Raw genomic sequence first — 24,330 nt, 5'->3', positions numbered from 1 at the left:
TGTCAGGGCCCTGGGCTGGAGCGCAGTGGTGTAGGGTGGGCCTGCGCTCCCCTACCCGGCAGAGCCACGCCAGGACCTTAGCCGGCGCTCCCCTGCCTGAGGGGCGCGCTACAGACCTTTGCCGGCGCTCCCCTGCCTGAGGGGCGCGCTACAGACCTTTGCCGGCGCTCCCCTGCCTGAGGGGCGCGCTACTGACCTTTGCCGGCGCTCCCCTGCCTGAGGGGCGCGCTACTGACCTTTGCCGGCGCTCCCCTGCCTGAGGGGCGCGCTACTGACCTTTGCCGGCGCTCCCCTGCCTGAGGGGCGCGCTACAGACTCCGGCTGGCGGCCGCCCCGCCACTAATTCCCCGCTGACGGAGGCGTGACCCAGGCCGGCCAGTGACCTCATAGCTCCCCACCGCCCCCTAGCGGGTAGGTGGGCCAACGCCGATCACAGAGCCTCTATCTATCTAATGCAGTAGCAGGGCAAGATATGTGCCTTGTGTTCAGAAAAGCACTGAATATGGAACAGGCTTCCCCAAATCTAGGGACCCCGTGGCTTCAAGGGGGCATGTTCTCCTAGTTAGTGCACATGCACCTTTTCTAAAGGACCAGCCTTGTTTCGCTGCTGGTTGTGGGTTGAGATTACTGGTTACTTTGGTGTATTTGGATAATTGCTGGGGATATTTATGAAACAGTTTATGACTCCCAAGTTTCACAGCCCAAATTTTAGCACATGCCAAAAAACTCATAACAGCGAATTCATTATTCACCATTCATCATTCACTATTTAAAAATTCTGAACGGCTTCAGGGATCCAGCCAGCAGACACAATGCAAAGTAGAGGGCCAATCACACTCCACCAACAGCAATGTGGAAAACGTAGACGACCCATAATCTGGAAATGGTTTGTCCAAACTATTTGGCAAATACCTACAAATAACAGGATCAACCTTGTGAATAGGAAAAGGGGCCAAATTTGCAGTGAATATCTGTCACAATGAGTAATTCCTGACTGTCAAGGTGGATGAAGTTATATCTTTTATTGGACCAACTTCTATTGCTGAAAGAGACAAGCTTTTGAGCTTACATAGAGCTCACCTTCTGGGAAAGGTACTCAGAGGGTACATTTATACAAGGATAAAAGACTCACGGCTGGGCTGGGTCAGTTGACTCAGGTTCATGGGGCTCCAGCCATAGGGATAAATCTGTGTAGACATTTAGATGTAGGCTGGAGACTGAGCTCTGGGACCTCCACCCTTGCCCAAGCATCTATAATTTAATATAGCAATTTTTCAGCTCTGGAGCCCAAGTCCCACAAGCCTGAGTCAGCAGACCAAGGCCAGCCACAGTATTTTTTTTAATCCTTCTGTAGACATAACCAGTGTCAAAACTAAATACAAGTGGAACAGATTGTTTAGTATAAGGAGTTAACATGTTTTAAGAGACCATTCAAGGAGAAGTGACAGCTCTACAGTCATAGGACAAAAGAGGGTTAGTGAGTTTTAGATTGTTGTAATGAGCCATAAATCCAATGTCTTTACTCAGTCCATTATTTTTAGTGTCTAACAAAGTTATGAATTTAAACTCCTAGGCTTGTCTTTTGAAAGTGTTGTGCAGGTTTCCTTTGATGATGAGGACTGAGAGGTCAGATATAGAGTGATCGTTTTATGAAAAAAAGTTCGCACACACGTGATATGGTGTTTGTGTCTTTTATCATTTTTCTCTATGACTTTATTCAAGAGCTGTGATTGTCTCATTTCACCCAAATAGTTGATACTGGACCATTTAGTGCACTGGATGAGGTAAACCACATGTTGTGATAGGCATGTGTAGGACCCATGGATCCTGAAAGGTGTGTTGTGGGGAGTATTGATCATCGTAGCAGTAGCGATATGTACGCAGGTTTTGAATCTATTGTTATGATGGGGCTGGTGCTGCTTTGACGTGGTGGGTCCTAGTCTGTGGACAGCTTGCTTCTGAGGAGGAGTTTGGCGAGATTGGGGAGATTCTTTGAAGGCTAGAAAGGGGATTCAGAAAAGATTTGTTTCAGGCTGTGGTCCCCATCAAGTATGGGTTGTAATTGTTTAATGATATCACCTCACACTGGAACCCATTCTGGGTAAGTGACAACTAGAAGTGTGAAGTCAGAGCATTTCTCCCCCTTCCCCACGTGATGAAGAAGATTCTCTCAGGCTATTTGGGTGGCCCATTCCATGATGTGATCTACTTCTCTGGTGGACTGTCCTTGTTTGGTGAAGGTGATTTTAAGTGAGTTAAGGTGTATATCCTGGACTTTCTCCTTGGAGCATATTCTGTGGTATCTGAGTGCCTGGTTGTAGAGAACAGATTTCTTCGTATGTTTGGGGTGGTTACTGGATATGGGAAGGTCAGTGGGGTGATCCATGAGTTTCTTGTCAATAGTTGTCTGTAGGGTTCCATTGTTGAAGCTGATCATGGTGTCCAGGAATTTGATGCTGGTGTGGGAGTGTTCCAGAAAGTCTGATGGATGGATGGTGATTGTTGAAGTTGTAATGGGAATCTATCCAGGTTATCTGTCCAGAGGATGAAAATATCATTGATGTATCTCAGCTATATCATTGGTTTTGTGGTGCATTTGTCCAGAAATTTTTATTTTGGGTAGCCCATGAAGAGGCTGGCATATTGGGGGAGCCATCTTAGTACTTATGGCTGTTCCCAGGTTTTGGACAAGAGTATTTGTTGTTGAATGTAAAGTTATGGGTGAGGATGAAATGGATGAGTTTTTAGATGTCTTTATAGTGAATATCTGAGAGTTGTCCATTGTCCTGAAGATATTTGAGGCAGACAGCAATGCCATCATTGTGAGGGATGGTGTATAGAGAGATGACATGGATGGTGACAAAGATGGTGTTCTGAGGGAGGTTGTTAATGTTGCGGAGTTTCAGAATGAAGTCAGTTCCTGACTGGGTCTTTCTTTATGAATAAGTGGCTCCATTTTCAGAATGAGAGGAAGTGGTCAGAGTAGACATCTCTAGTTTGCACCTCATTCAATGTATGAGCAAACTCCAATGAGGTGGTAGCCAGGGGCGGCCTATAGAAAAGCTTTAGTCAACTGAAAAACCCAGCCCCTAAATCATAAGTATGTAAGTAAGGCCAAGCAACTGCCTGCTGTATTGTCCCAAAAGGCTTCTCCAGCATGCAGGGAGAAGATTCAAACAAAGTACTTCAGGAGGTTCTGGACATAATCAGCACAGGGCTGACGTTTAAGCAAGCAGTCTTGGTAGGGTACATCTGGTAGAGAAGGAGGCATTCCCAGTTAGTAGCAGGGACTTTGTCCGAGCTCTTGCAATCCTGTTTAATGAAGAACACAGCTTTGTAATTCTGGGAAAGCAGTTATAAATCTTCCCTTTTTGTGTATCACCAAGAAAGGGGCCATCCTAACTCTTCCCTGTAATAGACTTGACTGACTGATAGGTATGATCTCCATTCTAGCTGAAATATGATGTCTAAGAAGACTGTACTATAGTCTGAGAGGAAGTCTGAGGCTGCAGATGAGAGAGCAGAAATGTCAGCTTCAAGATCTGGGAGAGAAATTAAAGTTTAAAGGATTTGTTATCTGACAGTAGGCAGCAGGAGTCCCATAGAAAACGGCTCATGGTCACCTCACAAAAATGTGCGTGAAAGGCACCGGTTGTGACAAATTTTGTTTGATGAGGGTGCTTCTCTGTAATAAAGTCAATTTGCAAAGAGTTTACAACTCTTCTCCCCTGCTTCAGAATAGAATTGATTGAATTCTGAATCATGAGAATGTATCTGTCTCAATTCTGGCCAACCACAACCTGTATTTCCCCTCAGTGGTCAAGCCAGGGCACCCAACCCTCAGTCTTCCAACTTCCCAGCTGTCGCCTCTCTTGGGTGGTAACCTGTGTTCCTCTCCCTTCTGATCAGGATATTGCCAGTCTGCACAGTTCCCTGCCTTCACTGTGTATTTCCCAGGACAGAAAAGTCTGTGCTGACTTTCTCTTTTGAAATGGTTAACAGTTGTAATTGCCACAATTACAAGTACCACACAGTTCTTCCTAAGCAAGTCTATTTTATTCTTAAGGTAAAAAGCATTATAGAGAAAACATTAAAAAAAGCTTCATGCGTGCTAATAAGCTTACCAGAATTAACCCCAACCCTAACATGGATTCTGGCAGGACCAGTCTTTCATCCCCTCCACCCTCACCCTAGAAGACTCCATGTGGTTACCAGTTCATCACAGTTTCAGCTCAGAACAAGCACATTCAGAACATGTTTAGTTCACCAGTCTTTGATCTGGAGTTTCCAGAAGCAGGTAATTAGTATACAATGGATTTCTCTCCCCAGGGTATAACTTCAGAAGGTTGGCGTTGGAGTAGAGAATTTGCATTCCCATCACCCCCAGGCACATCCTACAAAATCCACTTCACATATATTGTTCCAAAAAGACCTTTGAAGTTGCTAATACCTCCTAGAGATTGCATTAATCTTGTCTTCCTGCTAAAGACATTCCATACACTCTAACAACCGCACATAAACATTTGCATTTTAATACAATGTACCCCAAAGGTATCAACCATAATTCAATAAAGTTTATCTTAAATTCATAAAGTTTGTTCAGGATATTACAGGATATTGTTAGTCTGTCACCGTATCTTTGCTAGAGTATGATTTATTTGTATATGAGCCAGTCTTATTTGGTAGAATACAAAAATATACTTAATGATACTTGCTTTGATTATATCTGAAAGGCTGGACTTGTATCATAGCATGGAGCTCAACAGACTAATGGTTGCATAATTAAGAAAAAACACTTAAGTATTATTTATCCTAAATTGTAAATACTCTATATAGTAATTATCACTGAATGATACCTAGGCAAATATGATTTTAATAAGTAATAGTTATTATACGTTCCATATTTACTACCCCCATCTAAATACCATTTAGTACAACAAATAGTTACCTTGGGCAATAACTATGGGGTTTTGTATAGCGAACACATATAGGTTGTCTAAAATTATAGGCAGCACTAATTAACTAGCACACAAATTAGAACCTGTAGCTAGGAAAATGCAAGAGAAAATAGAATGTTATCAGAATCTTTCTGGCTGGAAAACTCTGTTGGCTGTCTCTGAATTGCTAAATTGATAAGAATTATGTAACACTAAACCTTGATAAACAAAACCTGTCTGCTTAAGAAGCCAGAATTAGACCATTTGCTTGATGTAAGAACCAGTACATAAAGTAATTTCTCTGTCAATTGTAAAATTCAAAATAAACCTAGTGAAAAATATAGTATCCGTAGGAGTAAAGAATATATTTGGCCATAGCTTCTTTTTTGTTTACCAAATTATCCTTATTCAAATGTTCCTATATCTTAAAACACAAGATCTACTCCGATGGATCTTTTGTCCCAATTTTCCACAGTGTAATAAACTGAATAGTGGGGAAGTGGGAACAAAGACTATGATTCTGATTGTTTTTTTTCCAGCCACTTCTCATTCATTTTTTAAAAAAGTTAAACTGTTTCAGTAAACAAAACAATGGAATGCTACTTATTAAATAGTTTAGCTCTAAATAGACTGCTCTAAAAACACCATTGTATATGTAAGGAGTATAAGATTATGTTGGAGAGCACACAAAGATCATAAACCATTTCACAAAGTTCTTAGTGCGAATCAACACTTCTACAGGTTAATGAGAAGTAGGATCATGGGAAGCTCACACGGGCAGTAACCAGTCTTTGAAACATTATCTTCTCAGTTGCAGCAGGAAGATATAAGAATGGCCATACTGGATCAGACCAAAGGTCCATGTAGCCCAGTATCCTGCCTTCTGACAGTGCCCAATGTCAGGTGCCCGAGAGGGAACAAACAGAACAAGTAATCATCAAGTGATGCATCCCGTGTTGTCCATTCCCAAATAGAGGCTATGTACACCATCCCTGCCCATCCAGGCTAATAGCCATTGATCGACCTATCCTCCAAGGACTTATGTAATTCTTTTTTGAACCCTGTTATAGTCTTGGCCTTCACAACTGTGATGGGTTGGATCACAGAAACCCCCTGGGAGCTGCCACCTAATGTAGCAGGATTACTTCTGCTGCTGTTTTCCCTGCCAGCTCAGGACTCCAGCACCCTGTCTTGCTGAGCCAGACACTCCCGTCTGCTCCAACAAAGACCCAGAGTCTGAATTACTTGCTCCAAAGCTGCAGGTTTACCTGAAAACAGCTAACAGAAGTGTTCCGGTCTTTAACACTCAGATGCCCAACTCCCAATGGGGTCTAAAACCAAATAAATCCATTTTACCCTGTATAAAGCTTATGCAGGGTAAACTCATAAATTGTTCGCCCTCTATAACACTGATAGAGAGATATGCACAGTTGTTTGTTCCCCAAGGTATTAATACATACTCTGAGTTAATTAATAAGTAAGAAGTGATTTTATTAAATACAGAAAGTAGGAATTAAGTGGTTCCAAGTAGTAACAGACAGAACAAAGTAAGTCACCAAGCAAAATAAAATAAAATGCGCAAACCTATGTCTAATCAAACTGAATACAGATAATCTCACCCTCAGAGATGCTTTAGTAAGTTTTTTCCTCAGACTGGACACCTTCCAGGCCTCGGCACAATTCTATTCCCTGGTACAGCTCTTTTTCCAGCTTAGGGGATTCTTCATGATGGCTCCTCTCTCTCTTTGTTCTCTTCCACCCCTTTATATATCTTTTGCATAAGGCGGGAATCCTTTTGTCCCTCTCTGAGTTCCCACCCCCTCCTTCTCAATGGAAAGACACCAGGTTAAAGATGGATTCCAGTTCAGGTGACATGATTACATGTCACTGCAAGACCTCATTACCCACTTGCCAGCACACAGGTATACAGGAAGTCTTACAGGTAAAACACAGCCATTTGCAGACAATGGTCCTAGTTAATGGGAGTCATCAAGATACCAAACCACCATTAATGGCCCACACTTTGCATAATTACAATAGGCCCTCATAGTTATATTTTATATTTCTAGTTTTAGATACAAGAGTGGTACATTTATACAAATAGGATGATCACACTCAGTAGATTTGTAAGGTATCGTTACAAAGCTTATAGAGACCTTTTGCATGAAGCATATCCCAGTTACATTATATTCACTTATTATCATATTTTTATAAAACCATATAGACTGCACATCACAACATCTTCTGGCAAGGAGTTCCACAGGTTGACTGTGCATTGTGTGAAAAAATATTTCCTTTTGTTTGTTTTAAACCTACTGCCTATTAATTTCATTTGGTGACCCCTAGTTTGTGCATTATGTGAAGGAGTAAGACAATTTTTGTTAAATAGAAAAAGCTTGTTTAAACAACCCTATCTATACAAAAAAGAAGCTACTATTTTACTTCTATTTTTATCCATTTTTTCTTCTATTGTTCATACAACTTGACCAAATTCCATGGCCTGCACAGACTCCTTGCTTGACCAATCACAAGGAAGACGGCAGCATGATGTGGTGGAAAGACCAGGTGAAAAGTAGCTCCTGTATCCTCCATTAGCAATCCTCTGAGGGGGAGGGAGAGAGGATATGATAATCTGGGCTGAGTCAGAGCACTAGAAAATTTGGACCCTTATTCAATTCTCATCAAAAATCAATGGAAAAGTCTCCATTTATTTCAATGGGAGTTGGATCAAGCCTGTGATGGAGGGATGGGCAATGAGGATTTCCCTGTGCCCTGACTCCATACATTTTATAGATCATCATTAAAAGTTAGCCTGTATCCTTGGTTACTACATAGCTATTTCTGGACCACTAATATGATTTACTACGCTAAGCACAGGAAAATAAAATAGTATCCCAGATACCACAGTGTAATAATTGTGGTTCTATGATGATTTTTTAATGCTGGACGCTGTTCGAGGATGTCAATATGCAGTATAAATATTTCAAAGTATAATACATTTCACAGTATGATGAGTAGCATCACCATTTTATGGTGATTTTAAAAGTAATGTTTTAGCAAAGACCATATGTACCTACAGGCTTTGCCATGGGAAGGAATTAGAGAGAGGGCTCAGGAAACTCCATGAGATTTAGCTAATAAAATGGAGCTTTTAGACAGTAAAAAAAAGTGCTGTGTCATAGCCAAACAGCACACTCATCCCATGGGGAAAAAAACAACAACGAAGAGTACTTGTGGCACCTTAGAGACTAACAAATTTATTTGGGCATAAGCTTTCGTGGGCTAAAACCCACTTCATCACCCACTACCTGCTGGTAGTCTGGGAATTAGCTCAATTCCAGCGCTAGTGTCTTGCCTGCCACAGCCCCCCGTGTCCCTCACAGACCCCAGTGTCCCTTTCCCTTGGGGTTCTACCCACCACAGTACCCTCACACTCTGGGTCTCCCTTCCCTGGGGAACCCCCTCCCTCTATACCCACCTTGCCTCAGTGGCTACTGCCATTCGTCATCTATCCCTCTTTCTCTGGGGCAGATTGCAGTCGGTAATAGCCACTCATCACTGGCAAGGGGGTTGGACCAGCTGCCTCTGCCTATCCCTGGGCTGCACCTCTGCAGCCCCAGTACCTCCTTAGGCCTTTACCAAGGCCTCAGCCTGGGGAGTTGCCAGGCTGGAGTTCCCCAGCTCCCTTTGCCCTTCCCCAGCACTGCTCAGCTTCAGGTACCCTTGCTCTTTCAGGCAGCTAGATCCATCTCTCTCTAAAGCGAGAGAGAGAGACACTCACTGCCTTCTGGCCCTGAAGCTCTTTTATAGGGCCCAGCCTGGCCCTGATTGGCTGCCTCCCAGCCTCTTCTCATTGGCTCTCAGCCACAGCCCTCTCCAAGGGCTGGCTTTTAACCCTTTCAGGGCCAGAGCAGGGTGACCACCCCGCTACAGGGTCACATAACAGCAAAGGCATTATAATTTATATAGCTAGCTCTCCTGGATAAAATCCTCTGAATGCAATTAAACTGTTTAAAATACAATTTTAAAATACAGAGGTATTCCGTTTTCACTTATTAGACAAGTGAGTAGGAAAACCTTCATGTCATAATCTTGTATTCAAAAGTCCTGTTGAGATAGCAGCATGACCCATTAAGACATGACTTCCTCAGCACAGAAATTACAACCCAAACATAACAATTATAATTGGTTATTGCTATGCATTCCCAGAAGATTAATAAGCATGCAAAAGTATTAAGTAAGGAAAAGGATGGAGCAAGAGTTTGACATATGGGCAAATTCTTCTATGGAAAAGCAGCACAGACTAAGATATTCTTCTATATTTTTAGAGATATATGTGATCTGAAGAGTCTTAACATCTTGAGACGGGTCAGGCCCCCCCGTCTGGAATGCCACCTGATGTGCTGGGCTCCCACTCAGCCCTCTGGCCCCGCCAGCCTGGGTTTCCCTTGCACTGGGTTGGTGTGCCAGGCTCTCAAGCCCCTTTCCAGCACACACCCAGGCCAGACCACACCCACCTGCAGAGACAGACTGCAGTTAGATCTGTGTGAGAGGATTCACCCAGCACTCATATGCACATCTACTGTGGAGAGGTAAATCCTAGATAATATTGTCTCGCACTGTGTAGAAAGATCTGCACAGCGCAAGCTCATAAAAATTCAGCCTCTCCCTCAATGTGAAGAGAGAGAGATGGACAGCTTCTTGCCCCCCCCTCCCCCGATATGAACTGTACAGACTGGGTTATATTATAAATAAGAAATAAGTTTATTAACTACATAAGACAGGTTTTGATTGATTATAAGGAATAGCAAACAGAACAAAGCAGATTACTAAGGAAATAAAACAAAACATGTATACTAAGCTTAAGATCTTAAAGAGACTGGTTTCAACAAGTAATTCCTCACCCTAAATGTTATTTTAGGCAAGTTGCAGAGTTTCTGTAGCTTAGAGTTATCTCTTCTTACAGACTGGACCCCTATCTCAGTCTGGACTCACCCCTTTCTTTCTCTTCAGTTTAGTTCCTTTGTCTTTTCAGGTATTTTCAGCTGTCTTTCTTCTTAGGTAGGCAATGGAGGAGAGAATCATGTTTGCCTTACTCCCCAGCCTTAAATAAGATTTACATAAGGTGGGAATCTTTTGTTTCCCAGCCCTGACCTCCCTCTTCTATTAGTGGAAAAATACTAGAAGTCGAAGATAGTGTTTAGTAGCAGGTGACAGGACCACCTGACCTAGTAGTGTCACAGCTATGTCCCAGGACTCCTCTAAGGAAGAGAAAGATTAGTATCTTTAAAGTCTTATTGTTTCTTCCTAATGGCCCATCAAAGCTGATGACCTGTTGTCTGGTGGGTGTCTCCCAAATGCGCACACAGTTGAAATTGTTATAGTCAATATTCCTAACTTTAGATACAGAAATTATACATGCATAAAAGTTGGATAATTACATTCAGTAAATCATAACCTTTCCAATGATACCTTACAAGACCCATCTTGCATAAAACGTCTTAGTTATGCCATATTCATATCATAATATTTCTATGGAGAATATAGAGTGTAACGTCACATCTATGCCATCATACCTACCTTATGACAGACTACTAAATAAATAGGGGAATATTGAGTGATACATTTTGCAAGTGTATATAGTACTTTTTAAAATCAAAGCATTTTACAACTCTTACCTGAACTGCTCTGAATCATGAATAGCCTATCAAACCTAGAATGTTCCCAACTGGAAGCAGTGTGGAATATTTCTTGCTGTGAGGAGCTGTTTGCTTATTTAATAATATGCTCAATTGGTTTCGAACAAGATTGGCTACTTCTGAGTTAGACAATGTATGTCAGATGTGGCAAATGAAATGTCTCTTTTGAGTGTATTTCAACAGGACTCATTTATTGAGTTTCTGGCTGTGTAGCGAGAACTGCAACCTATTTATTAGATCCATATTTTTCTTGGCTAATAAAAATCTAGTGATGCCCTTTGTTGTTGGAGATTATTGTGTTTTGTTTTTTCACACCATGATTGACAACACTTTATTAACATTTGAAAATTTTCACCTAGCTCTACATGTCAATGCCACCTTAAGAGCCTGAGCCAGAGCCCATTCAGGCCAAGAGAAAGAGGCCCATTACTTCATTGGGCTTTAGATCACCCTTCATGTCAGCAAGGTCCATAAAGTGAGTTTTAGGCCTGTGATAAGAAGCTATCTTTTCATGCGGACAGTCTTGCCAACTATCAGCCAGTCTCTAGCCTCCCTTTTTGGGGAAGATGGGTCACTTGGCAACGGAAATATTAAGTCTTCTGCCTTGCATGACTTCTTTTAATCAGGTTTTAAAATGAGATGGTAACAGAGGTTGAAGACACCTCATTGGCAGAAGACACCCATAGGCAAAAAAAAAGAAATAATAATTGTGTCCTTGCTGATGCTTTTAGTTCCATCAGTGGCTTTTCATAACAATCACCACAGGTTGTTACTGACCACCTGCAGAGTATGGCCTCATTTTTTTCCCTCTTAAATGGCATAATACTAGGAGAAAGGTGAGATGGAAGGTCGCATGCTTACACAGAATAAGATAAGATGTTGCTAGTTTTCATAAAGTGTGTGCATGATGTTAGTTTCTTTTTATTTAAAAAAAATCGGGGGGGGGAGAAAGGATTTTGCGGGGGATGTGAGCCACTGTTGGACTTGACAATACAATTACATTGGGTGAAATTCTCCCATGTGCAGCGGGCAAGTGCCACTTATGTTGTGTATGTTGACCCTTGGAACAGGAGTAAATTTTATCCATTTTAAACTTGTTTTAGAAAGAAAAATGTGCAGTTTTAGAAATGATAAATAACATTTATACAAATGCAAGTGAGGTAAATGCATACCACAAATTCAGAGAAAGAACTATTTTATCCATAATGTTCCATTTCAGACTTTATTTAAATATATTACCACTTATCACACACTGACAATTGGAAAAGAAATAAGCTGGTGATGCATTACTTTCTCAGCAGTAAATTAGAGACTATTATTAAGATAAGTATTTGTAAAGATGTGTTGAAAGATGGTTTATGCCTGAAGGGCGATTTTCTGTGTTCCATATATGAGGATGCCTTTTAATCATTTGGGCTTTTAGTAAAATTAGCTGTTCTTCCCAACATTTTTGCGCCATTTAAGACTTATTCTGAGGATGAACTTTTGTAAGGCAGGGAACTGTAATCTCCAGGAGCTGTTATATTACTTTCAGAACATCAATGTATCCTAGTGGAGTGTTTAAGAAATGTGGATAATAAAAAATAAATAAATAAATAAATAAAAAGGCAAAAAATGATTCCCCACTTTCATCTCATCATACCTCCTCAAACTGTCCAATGCTGTCATATTGTGAATGTGCCCTGACCGAAACCATACTTGACAGGGTATGAATGGCTCTGTTCCAGTTCATTGTTTTATTGGTAGAGAAATCTGGTTTCTCCCTATCCTTGCAGGTTCAATGATTGAAGGTTAATAGATAGTTTAAGTTACCTAATGTATAAGAAGCATGCTGAAATCACACTTGAGAGAGATAATAGGAGGAAAGCAAGACATGGGATTTGATAAGAAAGGATCCATTTAACATACAGCACAATGTTTCCTAGATTAATTATAACAAAAGATGCTATTAGAAGGAAAGAGCATCAGAGAGATCATCAAAACCCTCTTCAATAGATTGAGAACCTTTAAAATATACATCAGAGAGAAATCATTAAAACATTTTAAAAGGCAGGCTCTACTGTGCTGCACAAAAGGTAATGTCTCCTTAAGCAATTGTTCTTGGGGACTATAATCTGATCTTGTTCTATTCAAGCAAAATAGCCTATGAGACTAAACTTATATTAAATGGAATTAATATTAATTAATAAGGCATGGTGTTGAACAGCTTTCTGCTTTGAGCTGGAGTACAGGCCCTGACCTATATAACCAAAGCCTTCCCCCAGTCACAATTAGACTGTGAACTTTCACCTAGTAAGATTTGATGAACTTTTGCCAAAACAGTTGGTTTATTTAAGGCTTGCAAACTCTCAGCCAGTTCCCCAATTTCATCACAAACAGAAACTGGTTTGACAGCTGTCATAAGACACATTCAGATTTATTTTAAGAACTAGAATAGATTCATGTGTAGAAGTGGTTGAGTGAATGGTTAGGTGGGCAATTAACTATTTTTAGGGAATTTCTTTAAGTCCACTTGGGATGTTTACATTGTATGATGCAATTTAACATCTTTTTGAGTGGTGCAGACAATTGGTAATTTCCCCCAAGATGATGTCTCATGCTTTTCTTTTATCATCTGCAGATAAAGCTGCAGCCATCTGCCAGAACTTGGTCACTGGGATATGATGGGACCTCATCATCATATCAAGGATGTATTGCAGACCATGATTTACCCATAGCTCCAAAAGGAGGTGTTGCAAGATGCAAGGGAGAATCATCCCACATAAAATCCAAGTACACAGATAGCACTGGGTGCCTTTTCAGGGTCTCCAGCCACTGCAAGAAGATTGACTTTCCAAGACTCTGCAGCTGATAGGTTCAGAGCGAAAGAAACAGACAACACCAGCACCTACTACCAGTCCTTTTTGTACCCGAAGATGACCACTGGCAAGAAGCACTAAGTGCCAGAAGACACCATCTGGTCTATGACTGCAGTATAGCTCCTTATATCATGTGAGTCAGAAAATGGCAAGGAGCTGAAGAATTTCAAACCTTTTTACCTTACTTTCCTTTTTCTCTTTGACCTTACAGGAAACATCCCAAATGCAAATTTACCTGTGTGCAGGTGAAGGCTTGTGTGTCCGAGATCCTGTTAATACCATCAGGGAAAGCACCCAAGAGTATTCCTAACATAACCCTAAAGATCTACCCTTAGAAACTGTTGTACTGTATCTGTTCATGTGCGAGTTCTTTATAGAACCAAAGCTGCTATTGTTTATTCAAAACCTGTTAAAAACTGGCTGATAGTGCTTATACTTTGTTTAGATTGATGGGGGAATAGAGGTGGGAAGACACAAATGGCCACCTTGCTGCTCTGCCTGGTAGACTCAGGGCAGCTCTGCTTGCAGCCCCTCACCTCAATTTCACTTCTTGGATCCCTCAATAAACTCCACACAGGGATTTTCCATTCCAGTCACAACCGCCCTCCTTGAGGTCTGATTTATTAACAAAATTCAAAACTAAACAATAGTCTTTCCTCCAGCCAGGTATAGCCAAAACTCCCCTGGTCTGGTCAGAGTCCTTCCTGACTTAGCAGGATACTTCCAGCCCTTCCTAGCTAAAGCAATTTCTCTGATCTCAGGCTCTTCCCTAGAGAAGCCTATTGCTCTCTACAGTCTCATTATAGCCTCTTGAGCTTTCCTCTTAGTACAGCCACCTTCTGCTCTTTATATGAAATTGACTGATACCTCTCAGGTGGGGCTCATTTCAGGGTTGGCTTGGTCCCCAGGTTCTCCAGCCCAAGCTCAAGCCATCCTGTTATGGAGGGGCAAGAAAAAACAAAGCACTGCAGTTACAATGAAGCCCCAAGGAGGAAAGCATCAATTTGGCTTCTATACTAAAATACTCAGCTAGAGATTGTTTCATTGTTGTGAGTAAGAGTTCTCTAGTTGTAACTTGTAACTAATTTAAGAAGCTCCCTCCTTGAACATTGGGATTAAAGTAAATTACTTCTGTTAATTTAATGGATTTGACTAAATTAATGATTAACACCAATATTACTGCTAACTTGTTTGACTGACATTACTTTGACCTTAGTTTGAGAAATACATTGTGCACTCCTTAACTGATTTAATGAAATGTGTAGTAGTTTTAGTTTTACTGATGAGTTCCTTTGATTTTACTCTTGCATGTTTACATAAATTTTAGTAAAAACAAACAATAGAGTCATTTTTAAGTATTGGAAACTGAGGTGAATCAGCCAATCCATGCTCTGAACCTAGAGAGCTCTTCCTAAACTAAATCCTCTGGCTCTCAAATTTATCAACAGTGCAGCATGTGGCTTTTACTTGAATAGGTGTCAGAAACAACAAGAAGCCCTCTAAGGGGAAGCTATTTCAGTTTCCTCTTATCCTCAACTCATTCCTTTATTCTGATGCATTTTCCCCCAGTATAATCTTATCTCATTTTGCCCTCACAGCAAGCATGACTGCTGAGCATTACTTCCAGCAGGATGAGCAAGCAACCACTACCCAGACTCAATGAGGCTCCAGAATCAGCTAACAAAGCTATTTAATTCCAGTACTCACTGTACACTCAACCCAGTGACCCAAATGCTAAATATTACCCATGGTTTTCACATCTCCAGCTATAATGGAGAGAGAGAATCTTAAGGATAGACCCAAAGCTAGTCTACTTTCATCACAAGATAGCACATACTGCGAAGGGCTCAGCCTTCAGGCTAGCCTTTAAGAAAACATTATATCATTAAACAAAGTCTGAGGAACACACTGAAACTTTTTTTCAATACATTATAACAGGGATAGGCAACCTTTCAGAAGTGGTGTGCCAAGTCTTTATTTATTCATTCACTTTAATTTAAGGTTCGCGTGCCGGTAATACATGTTAACGTTTTTTAGAAGGTCTCTCTCTATATATGTCTATATTATATAACTAAACTATTGTTGTACGTAAAGTAAACAAGGTTTTCAAAATGTTTAAGAAGCTTCATTTAAAATTAAATTAAAATGCTGATCTTATGCCACCAGCCTGCTCAGCCCGCTTCCAGCCTGGGGTTCTGTTCACCTAGGCCTGCAGCGGGCTGAGTGGGGCCTGTGGCCGGGACGCCGGCTGGCAAGGGGCCAGCAGCCGGGACCCCAGACCTAGGGGGAGTTCAGGGCAGAGGGTGCAGGGCAGAAGGCTGGGTGTTGGGGGGTGTGGAGGTGCAGGGCAGAAGGCTGGGTGTTGGGGGCGACTCGAGGTCAGGGCAGAGGGCTGGGGTGTGTGTGGAGGTGCAGGGCAGAAGGCTGGGTGTTGGGGGGAGGTCAGGGCAGAGGGCTGGGGGGGTGCAGGGCAGAAGGCTGGGTGTTGGGGGGAGATCAGGGCAGAGGGCTGGGGTGTGTGTGGGGGTGCAGGGCAGAAGGCTGGGTGTTGGGGGCAACTCGAGGTCAGGGCAGAGGGCTGGGGTGTGTGTGGGGGGGTGCAGGGCAGAAGGCTGAGTGTGTGGGGGGTCAGGGAAGAGGGATGGGGCTGTGGGGGTGCAGGGCAGAGGGATGGGTATGTGTTGGGGTGTGGGGGGTTCAGGGCAGAGGGCTGGGGTGCTCGGCTCGTGGGGGTGCTCCCAGCCCCCTGCCCTGAGTGGCTCAGGGCAGGGGGCTGAGAGCGATATGCTCTGTTCCACCCCTTTCCCCAAGGCCCGTCCCTACCTCTCTCTGCCTCCTCTACGGAGCAGGGAGCACACTGCCACTCTTCCCCCTCTCCCTTGCAAGGGCCATCGCCAGCAGGGAGAGCGAGGGGGAGGAGGAGGGGCCGGAATGCACCACGCTGCGGGAAGAAGCAGGGAAGGAGGGAAGCTTGGCTGCCACAGGTGGGCAGGGGGGCTGAGTGGGGCAGGGGGCCGGGACCCCCCCCACCACTCTCCCCTGCGGGGGCAGGAGGCAGAAGCTTGGTCCTGTGGCAGCCAAGCTTCCCTCCTCCCCAGCTTCTTCCCCCAGCGTGGTGCATTCCGGCCCCTCCTCCTCCTCTCACCGGGCAGGCAACGTGCCACTCAAAATCGGCTCGCGTGCCATGTTTGGCACGCGTGCCGTAGGTTGCTGACCCCTGCATTATAATTTGGTTTGCCATTAATAAAAAACAAACAAAAAAAAGGTATACACACTAGTGGATAAATTAGTCAGGGAACAAGCAACTTTCTCACCTGCTTCTAAACAAAGTTCCTACTCTGCCTAGAGCCCAAACTCAACGCCTCTTCTGAGGGTTGAGTTTATAAGCAAAGAAATTAACAATAAAATAAAGTTCAGCTCCAGCCTTCACCCTGGGGCTTGTTGCTTTCTGAACTGCTCAGTTCCTACTCTAGTTTCTACTTGTCCCTCCCGCCCCCCTTTATTCTATTTAAACTTTTCTATTTGAATTGTTATATAGGTGATTTATGTTATAAAGTATGCTTAGTGAGTAGTATAGTGGGTTAGTGGTGGCCCCTCCCCCCGGGTCAGTGGGAGGCCAATCTGCCTCACTACATCACAGGGTGTTGCTCACAGTTGGGGAATTAGCGGAGTCACTCTCAGCCTGTAGCTGTGGTCCGCAGTCTGGGTAGAGTGATAGGCAGGTAGGGTCTCTAGCCCGTAATCAGGGCAGTGAAGGGTCAGTCAGTGGCTTGGACCTGTACTCAGGGGCGAATGGCAACTAAATATTTAGTAAGCCAAGCCCTTTGTCAGGGTGAGGCAGTACAGGGCCACTCAGGGCCAAGCATCAAACCAATAGTTCAGAGCCCAAGCCCTTAATCAGGGTGGGGCAGCTAGTCCTCTGGCCTCAGGCAGGGTTAGAGTACCCAACCACACAGTCTATGGTCAGAGTAGAGCACCCAACCACACAGTTTATGGTCGGAGTAGAGCACCCAACCACACAGTCTATGCAGGCTCAGGCAGGGTTAGAGCCTAGTGTCCTCACTCAGTGGACTGTAGGCCGATGTAGGTCCTCCAGCCTATGGAAGGGGAGTACAGCCACCCCAGGGTTGAGGTGGCAGGGCACACACAGACCCACCCAACTACACCATGTCCCAGCCCAGGGCCCAAACAGTGGCAGAGGGGTCCGCCACTGGGTCAGCGGGGATCCTCCCGCAACACGCTGACCTAGTCGCAGGCCAGCTCTCAACCAGATGGTTGTCTAGTTCCCCAGAGCTACTTCCTATCTCCCCTCAGGGCATACCTGGGTCTGTAAGGGGTCCTCTGCGTCATCTGGGTAAAAGGCCAGTGGCAGTCCCGGTAACTCCTTCTCGGCTTGGTCAGTGTGTGGCTCCAGCAGCGTCAGCCAGTCATCAGCGCCACAGGGGTCCACAGCTATCTCCCAGTTTGGGAGTGGGCAGAAAGTATCTGACTCCTTCAGCGGCTGCAGCCCAACTGAGCTTGCAGGCCCCCTGTTCCGCCCACTGACTTCCAGTGGGTGGGGTGAGCACAGCCTGGCTCTGTCCACCAGGGCTCTGACAGTGGCCCCTCCACCTCTGGATCTGTCGGAGACCATTCCACCTCACTACAACTTCATAATCCTTTTGTTGTATTGGTGTATGCTGGTGCCCTGAATGCCTGGGCAGTGGACAGGGAGAAGACAGCTGTATAAATAAAACAACAACATTATTACAAAAACTACAATGTAAGATGTCTTTTCTACTAAGCACAATTTCAGACTTTAATCAGGCATACTATTTCCTTAATGTACATATGTTCTCTTCCATTACTTTCAACCCACTGCAAGAAAATTCAGATAAAATTGCTTTAGCAATTGCTTAGCAATAATAGAGCCAGTAACACACTTGTAAAGAAATATGCTTTTTATTTATTTTAAACAGAAGTCCATATAGAAAAGGTGCCCTGTTGGCTCGATTCATGAATGTGACATAATGGCTTCATTTAGTGTCCAACACATCATTGTGCCATTACTGATGAGGTCAGATAAAAAACAAACACCAGGGTTACAGGGAAAAGCTAGCTAGCACACAGAAATTCATTCACCGTTTAGTCTCTCTATACAATAAACATATATACACACACTACACTCCCTTACACAGGCTATTGGAAATTGAAATAAATATATATATTATACACACACACACACACACACACACACAAATAAAAACACCTTAGTACCTCATTTGGCACCTCATATTTTCAGAGTACTGTATAAACATTAACTAGCAATCCTCACAATCCTCACAATATCCCATTATACAGATAAGGATACAGAGGCATGAGGAAGTTAAATGACCTGTTCAATGGCAGCAACTGCTACAGAAATACACAGTGAGTGGAAGACAGACAGACAACATTATATACCAAAAGCAAAGAGTTTAGAGTAAGGGGAAGAGTCACAAAATAGAAAGAACCACATAAACAATCCTTATGCCTTGTAAATGCATCCTAAATAAATATGCCATATATAACCTTATTTTTTATCATAGCTTCTTATCTTAAGCAAAACCACTGGACTAGGGGGGAAATTGTCAGTTAAACACATGGTCTTAAAACCCGCAATTAAATATCATGAATATGACACATTTCCAGTTGGATAGGAAAGCCATCTTAATTATACATTAAATAGTAGCTGTGGACCTGGAAAATGGCACAAGATTATCATGCTAATCCAATCTCCTCCTAAAAGCACCCAGTGATCTGTCTATTTTAGGCATGCACTCATTTTAGAGAGAAGAAAACAATATTAGTACCATTAGTTAGGCAACCATATCATGATGCCTTACATAACTTCTGTATGCTGGGTTGTTTTATAGTACATTCTCTATTGTATTTCCATTCAGTATTTCAAAAAAAAAAAAAAAAAAAAAAAAAACAGACTATAGAGAAAAAAAGACTAATTTTCCCGGACGGATTTTAAGAACATGATTGTTGCATTGTAGTCTTCATCTGAAAACAATGTGGATATCCAAATATTTTATGATGCCAGTGTTTTTGTAAAGAAACATTGACAATCTGTACTAAAAGTACGGTAGTAACTGTACATCTTGAATTGAATTTATTAAATGAAAAGTCTCTTAAAAACCCTAAGGTATTCAGAAGAAATACTCCACCAACCAAAACAGGATTAATAAAAATAATTAAAGCCAGAGATAGTTGTGATTCAGAATTTCCCAAAAAGTATTTTTATTTTTCAAAACTAAATATTAATTTACTTAAAGAACAGTGACAGATGCAAATCAAAGCTTTGACATGGATGTTGGAAACCCTGACCCACATCCGTCGCTTGTTGAAAAGTATTAAATGTTACCTTAGAAATAACAAAAAAGGTCAGAATGCTGAAGTTCAGTCCTTTCTACTTTTCCAGCATAGGCCGTCCTTAGGATTTATGGGACCCTACGCAGTATTATTAAACTGGTGCCCCTATGCCCAACGGCAGCCCGGGCTTGCAGCCCAGGGGGCGGGGGGAGGGAAGAGGGACGAGGCAGCAAAGGATACCGAGCCACCCGGCCCGCCTCATAGTGGTGGAGAGTCACAGTTCCCCACAGAGACCCCCGTACCCTCTGCCTCAGCAGAATGCACGGGGCCAATGCATTTGGCTCTGTGAATATGGCCCCTGCCTAATGAGACGGCAGTACGCACTGGGTGTGCGGGAGCCGACCCGCTCTAACCTGCTGTCATGGGCAGTGGGTGAAGCTGCTGCTTGGGGAGGCTAGCTCCCCAGCCCACCTCTTCTGCCTGTGGCCCCGCCCATACAACATCCCTGCTCTGCCCCAGGCCCTGCCCCACTCCGCCCAGGCCCTGCCCTCTCCCCCATCTCCGTCCCCTTCCAGCCAAATCCCTGAACACAAATGAAGCAAATGACATTTGAAAAAAACTACTCTTCTGCAATTTTGTTCTAAAGAAAATGGAGCATGTTTTCCGCTCCATGCCAGAAGGTGAAGACTGGACATGCAGAAGGTACCTAATTAAAAGCACTAAACTTGGGAATAAAAATGTCAGTCACAGGTTTTTTGATATACCCTGAAGTTTGTCTATTTGCAAAAACTTTGTAGTAAGGGCAAGTCACCTGTCCTGCAGAATACAACATTAAATATTATGGAATACATGATGCAGCTCTTCTCTGTTTTACATGTTCTTAAACAGTATTTCTAAGCTGATTTTATATTTTAAATGTACTCTTAAGCCTTCATAAAGTAATCATTCCAGTAATCATATTTAACTCATAAATCATAAAGTAATCATATTTAACTCACTGGAACAAAGACATTATTTTAAATTAATCAGTCTCACAGGTTTTCTGTGTTCATAACAAAGTTCATTGCTTTTAGAAAAAGGGAACACTAATTTACTTTGTGTGATCACCATAACAATAGACATGTTTATGAAATTTCACCAACTTTAAAAAACACGTTTCCAAAGATTTTAGGCATAACAAAGGATTTTACATCTTAGTAAGGTACTGATTTTGTTAGAGGGTTCTCTTAAAACTACTTCATCAAATAGTCAGAAGTAAAGAAAACTGGACAAATGAGTTTCCCTATCTGGCGGGAAAGGGGTTTTGTCCCTTTAAAGGCTCTCTTCAACAGGGAGGTGAAGGGAGAAAGGGATGGACGGAAAGGACAGGAAGACTTTGGAAGCAAGTTTTTTGTACTATAGTAATTAAAATTAAAATGTGTATTTTAGATAAGGGTGGCCTTTGAAGGATTTATTTAAAAAACTATATGTCTGAAGATCCAAGCATTTAAGGCCAACGATGAATACTCAGATTGTGCATCTAAAAATCTATGCAAGGATTTTTAGAGATGTGATTTTATCATCTTCAGCAACACACTAATGAAATATTTTTAAAGCAAATTTTAAACTAAGGTTCTGTAGACTAACATGTTCAGAGTAAGTAACAACTTTTTTTTAATCAGTAAATTCAGAAACTGACAGTATATACCTTTGGGTTGGCAAATGCCTGTTAAATGGCTTCATTACCACTTGACAGGTTTCAGAGTAGCAGCCGTGTTAGTCTGTATCCGCAAAAAGAAGAACAGGAGTACTTGTGGCACCTTAGAGACTAACAAATTTATTAGAGCATAAGCTTTCGTGGACTACAGCCCACTTCTTCGGATGCATATATCCATCCGAAGAAGTGGGCTGTAGTCCACGAAAGCTTATGCTCTAATAAATTTGTTAGTCTCTAAGGTGCCACAAGTACTCCTGTTCTTCTTATTACCACTTGAATGGCTCTTTAACAGTTTCAGTGTTGTGCTAATAGGTCTGGCAGGCTGGAAGGCTTTTTCACTTTTAAATTACTAGATCCCCTCTGGAGGAAGAATCACCAGGCTGCAGCAACCAGCTGTGGGAGCCTGCAGGAAGGGTCAGAACAGGGATAGGAAGAGGTGGGAGGGTGGACACTAAGACCCAGGGGAGCCCCAAATTTTCGGGTGCCCTATGCAGCCGCGTATGCTGCATATGGCTCTCATGCAAACACTCACTTATTTGTGGAAAGATAAGCATATGCATAGTCCCCACTGAAATTCAACTCAACATGACTACTTGAGTATGTAGAGTTAAGCACATACATAAGTCTTTCCAGAATCAATGCCAGAATGTTTGCACTCATCATTTGAATTGTGAAAACCAGAGCATTTTGACTTTCAGAATTTTCACACTTCCCGCCTAATAATCAGGATAAAATGGTGTCTGTATTTGCAAGATATTGGTGTAATCATATGTCTATATAATACTGGCCTTCTCTCCATCAAAGCTGGGGACATGCTGAACAGCAATTAGGGTATCTATCATTTTAGAAAGCCAAATCATCATATTTAACTTCACACAGTGACTAATACACTGTCCATTGTATTATTTGGTTAACATAAAGACAAGGCAACGTCTAGCATACACACACACACACACACACACACACACACACACACACCCCGAATGAGATCATTTGGCAAATTGGAACATGTGTGTTCTACTGAAAAGAAAATCTGACCTAATCATCCTTAGTAGGAGTTCAAATGTATGTATTTCCTTAAAATCCATAAATATGTAGCATAAAGGCAGAATTGTTGGCCTCTTTCCAATGGCATGTGTATGAACTGAAATCCAGTAGGCCATGTGGTCATCATGTTAAATTACTGTAATAAGCCTCTAACAATTTGAGCTAAAACTTTCTTTTCTTCATTATTTACTGTGTCACAAGATTGCCACAGTGGGGCATTTCCCTTCATGCCATGGTCACCCATCTCCTCTTATTCTGACACAGACCCTCTTTTTTCCACCTTCTGGGTGATTAAGTGATGTTTGTCTCAGTTCATAGTAGGACAGATTTCTAAGACATCTCATGTTGGACTTCCTCCCACTGCAACCTCTACAAACATATTTTAGCAGAAAAGCTATACATATAGGGTAGGTACATCATGTACATGTACAGTTGCTGTTATTATTACTAAGCATTTATATGTTCAAAAATGTTGATTGGTTCCCTACTGATTGACACAGTACTACATTAAAGCACACTTGGAAACATTACAAAGAGATTACTCATTATGGCATATAATACCATATTATATATAATATACGTTACTCAGTACAGTACATACCAAAGAGAAAGCCCCAGAAATCCATTTTTCATGCCTACATAAAACTCAAGAATTGTTATCAATAAACCCCAAATAACAAAAGCCCAAAATATAAACCTCAAAAACAAGTTAGTTAACAAGGTTTTTTCTCCTCATTTTGGTTCTAAATTCCTATAATTTATTCCTTCACCTGGGTATACTAAGTGATAATACGCTAGACCCCATGATAGAATAGTGGAATAGTATTATGTTGCTAGAAGACGTATGAACAGTTTGTCACTCAGTAGGCAGCAAAGTGTGAAAGTATGCTAATTTGTTATAGCTTTTCAGTCAAGCTAAAATATCTTTCCAGGTTTTCTAAACCCCGTATTTCATATTTTTTAAGAAACAGGTAATTCAGAGACAGCTCAGATATGCCTTGATTAGGCTTTAGCATGTTGTAAAGGTGGGTACAGGAAATGTGGTTCAGATATTTAAGATAAGGCTCTCAAAACCTTCCCTTGATTGAAAGATTAAGTTCCTTGCATCATAAAGTACTAGTGGCAGTAAAACCAGGGATATTTAGGACTGTGTGGAATTCAACCCTTTTATCCAGTTGATTCCTTATTGAAACTGGTCGGAATCTTCCTCCCCTCCTCCCCGCATGGAAAATTGACAACATTGAAAACAAAAAAATTGTCATTAAATTGTTCAGCAGAAATATTTGACTGTTTGTTGAAAACCTTTTTTGGCAGCACATTTTTTGTTTTTTACAAAAAAAAATGAAGTTTTTCACAGAAAACAGCTGCTCAGGGTCAAAAATTTTGTTTAATTGGAAACCAATTTTCCATCAAACAATTAAGATGGAAAAATTTTGACCAGCCTTATGCCTTTACTACTCTAAGAAAATGCCGGATATAAAGAGACCTATGGAAAGCTCTATGGCAGAGATTTTAACTGGTTTTAAATTATTCAGAACTTGCTAACACACTTAATGGGAAAAAAAAGTCTTTAACTTGTACCTAACTTTTGAGTTTAATTTTTTTTTAGGTTAAGGTCCATCTTGTCACAGAATAACAACAAATCCAAGACAACATCTTAAGATATACACTATATAATACCTACGATGCCAGAAAATGTCTGTTTAATGGACTTATAGAAATATATCCGAGCATTTTATGTACATTATATATCAGAT

Source organism: Chrysemys picta, chromosome 10 (assembly GCF_011386835.1).
Source record: "Chrysemys picta bellii isolate R12L10 chromosome 10, ASM1138683v2, whole genome shotgun sequence".
Lineage (NCBI taxonomy): Eukaryota > Metazoa > Chordata > Testudines > Emydidae > Chrysemys > Chrysemys picta.
This window is presented reverse-complemented; position numbering follows the sequence as displayed.